Source organism: Lactuca virosa, chromosome 6 (genome assembly GCF_052849685.1).
Source record: "Lactuca virosa cultivar CGN04683 chromosome 6, Lactuca_virosa_CGN04683_v6, whole genome shotgun sequence".
NCBI classification, from domain to species: Eukaryota; Viridiplantae; Streptophyta; class Magnoliopsida; order Asterales; family Asteraceae; genus Lactuca; species Lactuca virosa.
Window position 1 is genome coordinate 236,910,150 of NC_136431.1, and position 12,517 is coordinate 236,922,666.

A 12,517-nucleotide genomic window follows, 5' to 3' on the forward strand; every position below is an offset into this window, starting at 1 on the left:
ATTACTTCATGGAATTTATCACGAATAGTTCTAAGATGATAATATCTTATAATCTTGAAACGGAGATATATGAGTTGTGGTTTACGAATCAGTTATGCGTTGATGATACGAAAACGCGTTAGTAACTTGACGTTATAAAACATATTGTTGTGCATGATTTGATGAGCAAATTGTGCAAGCATATAATTCAAAGTTTATTTGTTCCTTTTTCCTTAACGGGAAAAGCGATATCTTTGTTCCCCTTAGTGATATTGTGTTGACTTATAGTGTCGGGCCCGACCAGGACTAAATTGATGTGCTCGATTAGAAGTTCTATGACATTACAAATTAGAAATCAGGAGACGAACTATTGGACAATGAGATTTATTTTGTTCCATGTCTCATGTTCGAATGATATCTAACAAAACGGAGGATTATAGGATCACTTATCTTAGGATACGTAACTGACCGAGTCAGAGTTCGACAGTGGGTTTTGGAAGCTATAATTTACTTATCAGTTTAGAAGTTATACTAGCAATTATAGTTATTAGACTAATCCAAGTGGGAGACTGTTGGAATAGGTGTCTAAGCCCATAACTATAATTGGTATAAACTTGAATTGATAGTAGCACAGTCCTTTTGGGTTGCCCTCAAACCTAGCAATTGGACATGATGATTTTGGAGAGAGAGAGGTTGATTTATTATTTGAATAATAAATTGAAATAATTGATTTATTAATGTATTATGAAAATAATATATTAATTACAACTCATATTATTTAATTAATAATTAATCAGAAATTAATTGGAATTAATTTTGGGATTAATTAGATTAATTAAAAGTGCAGGGACTGTTTGATTATTTAATGAAAGTTGAGGAAAGAAGCCCAAGGACCTCATTGGATGAGGTGGACAAAAATCACTTGGGCAATCCCAAGGAGTTTTTGTCTAAGCTTCGTGAATGAGGGGAATGGGCTGCTTGGTCACCAAGCAAAGGGATTTAGGGTTTCCTCCTTAATCCCTAGCTTTAGCACTAAGCTACCTCAGCTATATAAGGGACCTAGCCCTTCACAATTTCGACCATCTCTTCTTCCTCTTGGGTTGGCCGAAATTCTAAACTCCTTCTCCTCTCATCCTCTTGCTTGTGTTAGGTGTCATTCCTTTAGAGGCACGACAATTATGGTGCTTGCTTCCAAAGGATCAACATGAAGGTTTCTTTCTTATTTGCAACAATAAAAATCAAGGTGTGTAATCCTTAACCCTATTTTGGTGTTTTTGAAAATAGCCTAGTGATATTAGGGTTTACTTTTGATCCTCATAGTTATAGTTTCAATAGAGAAACCATAGATCTTTATTAGGGTTGCATGCACACTTAAGAGTTTAAGTTTGTTTGTTATGCATAAATCCCATCAAAACATTTATTGAAGCTCCTAAGTCCAGCATGGCACGTGGAACTGAAAGACTCCCCAACTTAAAAGGAACAGTGAATACTTCTGGATCCTTGCATTTTGGGGTAACCTTTTTTGTAAAATAGATGAAACATTTTCGTTGACTTTAATTGTTTCGTTGACTTTTAGTTTACTTTTAGAGGTACATAATTCTTTCAGAAATTTTGCATAATGGGGTACCTATTTTATAGCATCTAGGATTAGGATGTTTACCTCAACTTTTCTATATAAAAAAAAGAAACATAATCTCTCTGTCCTATTTCTCCTTTTCCGTGTTTTTCATTCTTGAAGGATAAGGAGGGGGAGTGATTTTTACCTCAGCTTCTTCAGGCTTGTCTTTTTTCCGCACCTCTTCAGTTACTTCAGGTTCTTGCTTAACCACCATCTCTTCTTATTCATCTTCCTGCTGATTTGCTCCCTTGTAGTTTTTACCATTTCTGTGAGTCATAGCACAAGCATTGTGCATTGGGTTTTTCTCAGTCTAAGATGGGAACTTTCCTTATGATTCCAGCTTGCTCGTAGAGTTCGCGAGTTGTGATACTTGTTGCTCCAGATTTTTGATACTAGACTTGGTTTCATTCTGAAAGGCTTGGGTACTTATAGCTATACTTTTAACAATGTCTTGTAGAGACATTTTGCAACTGTTGGCTTGCTGTTGAATAGGTTATTGCTAGAAAGTGGGTTGATGTTGCTTTTGCTAAAAAGTAGGTTGGTGGAACCCAGGTGACTGCTAGTACTGTTATCTCTATGGGTAATTATGTTGGGGCTTCTGCTGAAAGTTTTTGTTCTGGAATCCTCCCCAAGCTTGATTATTCCACAAATGGTCAAATTGTCTCTGTTGTACTTGATAACCTCCCATGGACTGGACAACTTCAGTGTCTTCCTGCAATATAAGGCACATGCTTCTTCGGTTCCAATCTTCAAGCATATGCCACAAGATTCGACCGTTGTCTCAATACCTTTTCCTGTCGTCAGTAAGAGAACAACCTTCATCAATCTTGAAATCTAGGATTCAAGGTGGGCATCGCTGATCTCTTTTACTCGTCTTGGCTAATTTGGGTACCATTCTTCTTTATCTGTAGATTGTTTTGATTCAATTGCCAAATTTTCTATTAATGCCCAGATCTCAGTTGGCGTCATATCTGCAAGTGAACCACCACTCAGAGCATTGATCAGTCGCCCATCTATTGGTGTTAAGCCTTCATAGAAGCATTGGACGTTGAAATGCTCCTAGTAGGTGTGCAGAGCTTCTTTTTTTCCCTGTTTTATGGTGGGAATTTCTCAGTGAAGGTTAGACACTTTCGCTTCTGGAAAATATATTTCCAGAAAAAGTTTTTTTTAGCTCATTCTACGTGGTGACAGACCTAGAAGGGAGATCGTATAGCCACTCTTTTCCTGTATCTTGAACTGAAAAAGGGAATGCCCTTAACGTGATCTAGTCTTCTGTAATAGCATGTGGCTTCATCCTAGAATAGACAACATGGAACTCCTTGAGAAATTTGTGTGGGGTTTCGTTCTCAAGGCCTCGGAAAGTAGGGAGCATGTGGATTAATCCAGACTTTAGCTCAAAGTTCTGAGCTTCTAGGAAAGTGATGCATAGAGGTTGTTGTGTAACCTATTGTGTTGCCCATTCTCTGAGAGTTTTTTCCTGATATCCTCCTGCGTCATTCGTGGCTGGTTTTGTTTTAGAGTCTGAATCAGATGATTCCGTGTTCTCGGATTTAACTTAGGGTGTTGTTGAGTATTTTTGTATGTGTTGTGGGAAGGCGAGGATGGGGGTTCTTTGGGAAAGGATGAAACGGTTATTTCAAGCTCATTTCATAATGGACTGCCTTATTGATCTATTCTATCTGAAGTTATAGAAGATGTGGATGCGAAAAAAAACTCTCTAATGTTTTCTGTTGAGCTGCTTATTTTCTGAGTTTTCTTGTTGTCTTCTCTAATTATGGACGAGCCTCGGTGGGGTACCTGAACGTGAAGATCTTCGCATAAAACGATCAGTGTTTGTCATGTCCCCGGCAACGACGCTAATTTGTTAAGAGCATGTCGAAGCGCCTAAACAAGTAAATAATATGAATAAAAATACTACTCAAAAGCACTAGGGGTAGTACAGGAAAGTAGGTTCGAATCCACAGGGACACGTCCTAAAGTCTCTGCCTTTCTTGCGTAAGGCATGCACTAGTCTGACAGAAATTTAAATGGGGTTTTTTATGATTAATAAAAATAATTTAAACATAAATTTATAAAAGAAAACGCAATTAAAATATCTGAGTAAAATTCAGAAAGGAAAAACAATTTTAGTTTGGTTTTTTATGATTAATAAAAATAATTTAAACATAAATTTATAAAAGAAAACGCAATTAAAATATCTGAGTAAAATTCAGAAAGGAAAAACAATTTTAGTTTCACGGTAACTTTCCTAATCATGCAAATAACATTCAACACAATTGTTGAATTGTGTACTATTTAAACTGGTACTTAAAATCATTAATAACCTCTAACAATTTTCTTTTACTAAAATGTGTAACTAAAACAAGCTCTTTGAATTAAACCTTACTTTTTACTAAATTAACTAAATAAGCTCTTAATTAATTTAGAGAATTAGCATTAGACACAATGTAAAATTCCCAATAAAGCCCGAAACGTCTCACAAGCTCGAAAGCATACAAACTTGTCTGATCAGTTTATATTAGAGTTAATCTAAACATAGAACCAATCTAATACTTGTTACTTTTACTGATTAATAAAGATAATTATGGATCTAAACAATCAGATAACTGGAATGATACAATAACAATTAAAGTGGCCAACAAAAATTGAATCGAAATCAAACGTTCAATTAACCATGAAACTGATCAAACTAAACATCAAACACAACCAAAAATTGTGCCTAATGATTACTTGCACGACAAGTCGAGTATTTTGCAAAACTGAAATCTAGGGTTTTTAACCTGACATGGCTAAAAACAAATTAAAAAATATAGAATAAGGTTCTAAATGTCGAATCGTGTTCTTCATATCTTCGTTTACATTTGTCGTGACTTGTCGTAATTTTCCATTCGAGCAGCTTCCAGTCATTCATCAGCATATTTCTTTGGTTCGAACTCCAATTAGGCTCTAATGCTTATTAAAACGCATCATGAAGGTGTCGTATTCTCATTGTACTCCAATATTCTTTGAAAAGTATAACAAAAGTGAGAAGTATGGATCTTATAAGAAAACAAGGGAGATAGCTAGCATTTTATAAGAAAACACTGACAAAAATGTGCTAATAAATGCATATAAATTGCATCTAACACCTTGGTATCAATTTTCCAAAAAATCACTTTCAAGGTTCCTATATAAAATCAAGATTTTATATTTTGACGTGTTCAATTTTAAAATTAACATTAAATATTAAGTTTGATTTCGAGCGTTATAGAACCTTTTATATCATTTATTTAAACTTCCTTTTAATATTAATACTTTGGAGTTTGGATAAGTTTAAAAATCCCCATTTTATACTAATAATTGACTATTTCAAAATTTACTGTTATCTAACACAATAGTATCAATTTTCCAAACAATCACTTTCAATGTTCAAATATAAAATCCGTTTTTAATATTTTGATGTGATTCATTTTTAAAATTAACATCCAATATTAAGTTTAATTTTGAGCCTTATAGAACATTTTATATCATTTAATTAAACTTCTTTTTATTATTAATACTTTGAAGTCTGGATAAGTTTAAAAATCATCATTTTTAAACTTATAATTGACTATTTCAAAATTTGTTGTTATTAACGTTTTTATAAAATCGATTTTTATTTTACAATAATAACTACTTACATCTTATGTTCACATTTTAAATTTTGTAAACAAACTCCATATGATATTCATTTTGTCCAAAAATAGTAAATTATCAACCACACAACTATTTACTTGAAAAATAAACAACACAAGCATGTATAAGACATAAACAAGTCATGATGTAGTTGACACTTTTGTGAACCAACACAAAAGTGTCAAGTCCTTCCTAAATGGACAAATGGACCAAAATCTTCAAGTTGTTCTTCATGATGGCTTTAAGCTCCCACTTGAATTGATAATATACTTTGTTGCAATTTTATAAGACTTTTATAAAAGTTATGAACTTTTATAAAAGACCTATAAAACCGGGGGTTTCCTCAAGCTTCTTCAAAATGACCATCATTTTCATCTTGTTACATATTACATCAAATAAATATAGTCTAAAACTAATCTATTATATAAAATAGCAAAGATGAAAAACTGGCTACTTATTATTACATATCATATGAATAAAAGAATATTACAAACCATTTTTACAAGTCCATATAAAATAACAACACAAATGGTCCACGACTTGTTTATGCACTCTAAAATACATATAAACGTAAAACAACCTTTGTTTTTCTAAAACAACTTTAAGTAACAAAAAAGCATGTAAACTTTTGTCACAAAAAATAACAATTATAAAGTTGTAACTGAAAATATGTATAAACTCATTGTTATACAAAAACAAGTAATACTTATTTTTGCAAAAAAATAAGATTTTCCAAAAAATCATAAAATCTAACCAAACTTGGAAGGTGGCTCTTGATACCAATTTTTAGGTTTTAGCTCAAAAATATTTTCAAAAACTCAGAGATAGCAACAGAAGTCTTAAAATTTTCGAATATAACATAAGCTATTTTATACCCACCTAGGATCATATTGCAAGAAATGGAAAGAAACCACCAACATAGAAGAGCAAGAGAAATAACAACTTATGTTGTCTTTGAGTCCTTAAGGGGAGGCTAGAAAGTTGATGGAGAATGGATTAACCTTGGAGACAACAACAATAATCCAAGTTGATTTAAGCTACTAGTCTTATAAAGAAACTCTTAATATCGAAAGCAAAACCCAAGTTTTACATCAAGAGCGTAAAATGCAAGTATCATAAACTCTAACATTTTTGCTTGAAAGAATTAGAGAGCCTGATAAGGGGAGGATACGGTTTGCATGCAACAATGAAAGAGCGAAGTGAAAGCCTCATATATATGCATAAAGTGAAGTCTTTAACCACAAGTTCTTAGTACTTGTAAGGAACCATGTCCCTATGTCATAACCTTGTCCATGCATGCTTCCTCAGGGTTAATTCTTTTGATTAAGCAATTGCAAAATCCATTCCTTTCTCTCCTTAAGAAGCTACGGTTCTAAGAGCCAAACAAGAAAGCCAAGATGTAAAATTTCGTAAACTTCCTTTATAAAATATTGAGACATCCCCTAATTTCTCGGCCAGAAAAGACGGATTTAATTTATGCTTTTTAAAATAAAATCAGAGAAATCTTTTTCAAAAGATGTTGCGGAATAGGTCCCCAAAATAAAACATGATAAAAGTTTATCAAAACCCTTCTTTAAGAAGGTATATAATTTCCATATATATCAAAACCTCGGGATGTCATGTTCCGATACAGATCAAAAGCATAAATAAGACATTATAAGCCTTTCAACAGTTATTTACAACTACTGGCCTATAATCCAAAAATCTTTCATCGTCCTCCGACTATGCTCGGGGTCCACTACCTGTAATCATAAAAAGCTGAGTGGGTCAGGCTTGGGAGCCTGGTGAGGATATATGGTTTTCAACCCACAATAATAATAACTTATTAAGTTCACCAATCAACAATAACCCTGATTACCCATTCCCGTTGTCCTCACTTTACGTCCCTAAACACCTAACACAAGGGACTTATCCTAAGGAATATCATCGGGTTGGACACTAATGCTAAGGGGACTCCGCAGCCATACATGTCCTAAAGGTAACCATGAGGGGGATTGGAGTACACCAATGAACATTTAGTTCATCAACACCTACAAGTTACGAACCTGCTAGTGTGCCACTGGACTGTCTAGAAAGGTCTGTGGTCGTCATCTATACTCCGTTAGACGATGTAACGCCCGGGTTTCGGGGCTAAGCATTTTTAGACGATGTAATAGTCTAGGTCAACAATTGTAACTCTTTTGATGTAATAAAGATGAAATATTTGAGTATTTTGTGAATTATGTGAATTTATGTGTTTATTATTTATAAATGTATAATTAATAAAGAATAAAAATAAGCGTCAAAATTAAAATATGAGATAAGCCCGATATCTTTACATAAAGTTGTAGTGGTCAAAACAAGGATTCCGGAGATATAAAGAACGCCGAAATCCGAGTTATAACGAAGAAGTTATGACCCGACGAAGTTTCACGACGGAACCGGCACGATACCGGGAAGCGTGAATAGTGAATTTACGATAAAGCGAGTTTTTAGCCGACACGACCTAAACGAGAATCGAAGAGCTCGTTAATTGTGGCGTAACAATAAAAAGACAGACGAAAACGGACGTCGGATGAAGAAGTTATGAATTTTTAACGGACCAATCCTGTCCCGACCTGTTAAAAATATAACTTTTAAAATAAATTCAAAATTAGCCAACGGAGTCTAAACGAAAGTTGTAGATTACGTTCCCGCCTTCGCGTGGATATAAATAACGTCAAAAACGGAGCTCGTATGCAAGAGTTATGATTTTTCTAAGACGGGAGGCCGATACGCGATATTGGGTGATATGGCACCACCAGAAATTGGACATGTGGCACCACCAGAAATTGGACACATGGCACCACCAGAAACTGGACATGTGACACCACCAGAATTTGGACAAGTGGCACCACCAGAAGGCCACCACATGCCCCAACTAACTATAAATAGAAGTGCCGCGTTCTCTCATTTCTTACACCTTTCCTCTTCCACTTTCTCTCTCTAAACTCTCTCTCTCTAAGCTCCCTTGAGCCCCTAAAGTCTAGGTGAACCCCCTAGCACCCGAAGGAAGTCCCGAGGCTCCCGGAGTCCCGAGAAAAGAACCTTTCGGCTCGGAAACGCTGCTCGAACGAAGCCCGGTTTTGAGAAAAAAAACCCGCTGTAAGTAAGGTACGCCTACGAAATTTTTAATATAACTTTTAAATAATTATAGTAATGTTATTAGGTCCTTAAAATAATTATTTGGGCTATTATTATTTATATATTGAGTGTTATTTAACGCTTATATAATAATAATAATAGCTAAACTATTAATTAGTCACGGTTAACGTTAAAACTAAACTCTAGTGGTATTAATACTAGGTTTTGGTCAAGGAAAAATTGTTTTGAGATAACGAAGTGCTGTTCAAATACCGAGTCACCACCTAATCAGGTGAGTGCATAGTTACTTTCATCTTACACATAGATATGAAGTATTTTATATTAATTACGTGCTATGTGTGCATATTATCTGAATACTTGCTGCCTATGCTGATGAAAGATTTTTATACATGTTTTAAATAATTTAAATTGTATATGTATTTTATAACTACAAAAATGTTGGGGTAAAACATGGGTAGATGTAATAAGACAATGTGTGATAAAATGATGAGAGGCCTCGATGTTGTTGTTATTGATTCTGTCATCTAGCGGAGTATGGATGACGACCACAGACTCTTCTAGACAGTCCAGTAGAACGCTAGCAGGCTCGCAACCTGTAGGTGTTTGTGAACGATGTGTTCACCGGTGTACTCCATCCCCCTCATGGTTGCCTTTAGGACATTTATTGCTGAGGAGACCCCTTGGCAGTAGTGTCCATCCCGATATTGATCCTTAGTCTAGGTCCCTTATGATAGGTGTTTTAGGGACGTAATGTGAGGATAACGGGAACGGGTAATCGGGTTATTGTTGATTGATGAAATTAATAAACTTATTTATTGTGGGTTGAAAACCCTATGTGCTCACCAGGCTCCCAAGCCTGACCCACTCAGTTTCTTGTATTACAGGTAGTGGCGCACGAGCATAGATATGATGTTTGGGATGAGAGAATTACGGATATAGGCCTGTAGATATGAATAAATGTAGTAAGGCTTATATTGTACTGTTTATGCTTTTGATCTGTATTGAATATGACATCCCGAGGTTTTTAATGAAATACATTTCTACGGAAATGCTTTGATAAATCTTTATCATATTTTATTTTGGGAACAAATTCCGCAACACTTTTATTTAAAATGTTACTCTGGTTTTTAAACAAAGCATAAACAAAATCGGTCTTTTCTGGCCGTGAAAATGGGGATGTCACAGTTGGTATCAGAGCATTAGTTTAAGCGAACTAGGAATTTGTAGGATTTCTAGACTTAAACTTAGAATGCTAAGCAATGATTGTGAGGTGTGAGCACTAGCTTATTTTAGGAATTGTGCCTAAAATGCTTTTATGTGCTAAATGATTTATGCCTTATATGCTGTTATTTGTTCGGATCTATGGTCTGTTGCCGACCGGATCTGGAAACCTTATGTGTTTAGGATTCTAAACGTACAACTACGATATTAGAACTAACATGTAAACGTTTCGGAGAGATAAGGATGATTTAAACGTCTATCCCGAATAAAGATCTAAATTCACCTTATTCGGTGTATAGATCAAAATGGCAAGAACCCGCAGTGGAGCTGGAAACGCAAACGAAAACAGGAATCGACCACCTGTAATTGAGCAAATACCTGTTGTAGCTGCAGCACCTGAGCCAGTAACGATGGCTGGTGTACAATTGATGATTCAGGCGATGTTGGATAATCAGATGGAAGAAACTAGACGTCTGATTCGACAAAATCGTGAAGAACTTTCAATCCAAGTTGAAGAGCCCGAAGTGAATGGAGGGCCATCGGAAGGTGGAAACTTCAGTGGTACCGTTGGTCAAGACAACCCACAAATTGTTAGACAAGGCAATCGTAATGGAGGAAATGATGGAAGAGGATGTAAATACAAGGATTTTATGGCGTCTAAGCCACCGTGTCTATCCGGAAGCCCGACGCCGGTGCAAATTATGGATTGGATCTCCGAAATGGAGACAATGTTTGAAAGTTGCGAATGCAGCAACAGGCAGAAGACCGCTCTTGCGATCCCGTTGTTGAAATCTGGCGTGTTGAGTTGGTGGAAGCTGTTAGCTGACTCTATGCCCAAGGGAGAAGCGAGTAAAATGTCTTGGGAAGATTTTATGGAACAACTGAAACTGCAATACTGCTCAGAGCAGGACCTACTGGAAATCAATAACGAGTTTCAGAATTTGAAGAAGGGAAAGATGAGCGTTGCTGAATACGCTGCAAGTTTCACGGAGAAAATGAAGCTTATCCCATACCTAGTTCCAACAGAACTCTCAAAGGTCAATAAGTTTGCCCTTGGACTACCAGCGGACTATGGTCCAATGGTTAAGCAAGCAACCACGTTGAAAGCCGCCATCTGGGCTGCCAGAAATGTTGAGACCCAGATCAGGGAGAAAGGTCTGGAAAGGTCAGAGGTTGGTGAGAAGAGGAAGTTTGACGGACCCTCGGGGTCCAGCAAAAAGGGTAAATTCTCAAAGTCTAGTTCGAAAGGAGGTGGAGGAGGCGAAGTGAAGTGGTGTGACAAGTGCAAGAAGAAGCACTCTGGGAAGTGTGACGGAGGGGTCACTTGTTTCAAATGTGGGAAGCCTGGGCACTATGCCAATGAATGCACATTCACTAAGAAGGTCTGTTATGAGTGCAACGAGGAGGGGCACATTTCGAGGGACTGCCCGAAGAAGAAGGAAGCAGGAAGACCCAACATTCCACCAAAGCCGAAGGCTAGAGCCTTCCAGATGACACTAGAAGCTGCTAAGGAAGAAGCTGATGTCGCTTCAGGTACCTTTCTCGTAAACAAATTGCCTGCCCAAATTTTATTTGATTCTGGAGCCAACTACTCCTTTATTTCGCATGAATTTGGTAGAAAGCTAGCTTTGCCTGTCGATAGACTAGATAATGCCTTATTAGTCGAAGTCGCTAGTGGCAAGTTTGTACCTGTTAGCCATCGTATGAAAAACATCTTAATTGATTTGAACGGGAATAAGTTTCACGAGGAATTATTGCCTATCGAACTTAACGGTTTCGACATCGTGTTGGGAATGGATTGGCTTAGCACCAATGATACGGAAATACTGTGCAAAAAGAAGATCGTAAAAGTAAACCCGCCTGGGAAAGAGTCTTTTATGGTGTATGGGGACAAACGCAGGGTAAATTCTGGAATCATTTCTCTAATGAAAGCCAGAAAATGTTTGACCAAGGGATGTACATCATATTTAGCATTCGTGATCGATGCTAAGAAGGAAAAGAAGGTGATACAGAGCATTCCTGTCGTGTGTGATTATCCGAAAGTATTTCCCGAAGATCTTCCCGGATTACCGCCTGATCGACAAGTAGAATTCCGTATTGACTTGTTACCAGGAACGACACCAATAGCAAAAGCACCTTACCGATTAGCACCGACGGAGATGAAGGAGCTGATGATGCAACTTCAGGAGTTATTGGACAAAGGTTTCATTAGACCTAGTTCATCACCCTGGGGAGCTCCGGTGTTATTCGTGAAAAAGAAAGATGGAAGTATGAGAATGTGTATTGATTACAGAGAGCTGAACAAGGCAACAAAAAAGAATAGATATCCGTTGCCAAGGATTGATGACCTGTTCGATCAACTGCAAGGTTCAAATTATTTTTCAAAGATCGACCTAAGGTCAGGATATCATCAGCTGAAGGTAAGAGAGCAAGATATAGAGAAGACTGCATTCAGAACACGATATGGACACTACGAGTTTTTGGTTATGTCGTTTGGACTAACCAATGCTCCAGCAGCATTCATGGATTTAATGAACAGGGTTTGTAATCCGTTTCTTGATAAATATGTGATAGTGTTCATAGATGACATTCTGATTTACTCAAAAAGCCAAGAAGAGCATGGTAGACACTTGCGGGAAGTGTTAGAAGTCTTGAAGAAGGAGAAGTTGTATGCTAAATTCTCCAAATGTGATTTTTGGATTCGAGAAGTCCAATTCTTGGGTCACGTGGTCAACCAAGAAGGGATAATGGTCGATCCAGCAAAGATTGAAGCGGTAATGAAGTGGGAACAACCAAAAAGTCCCACGGAGATCCGAAGCTTTTTGGGATTAGCCGGATATTACCGAAGGTTTATCCAAGGATTTTCTTCAATCGCTAGTCCATTAACAGCGTTAACCCACAAAGGAGCTACCTATGCTTGGA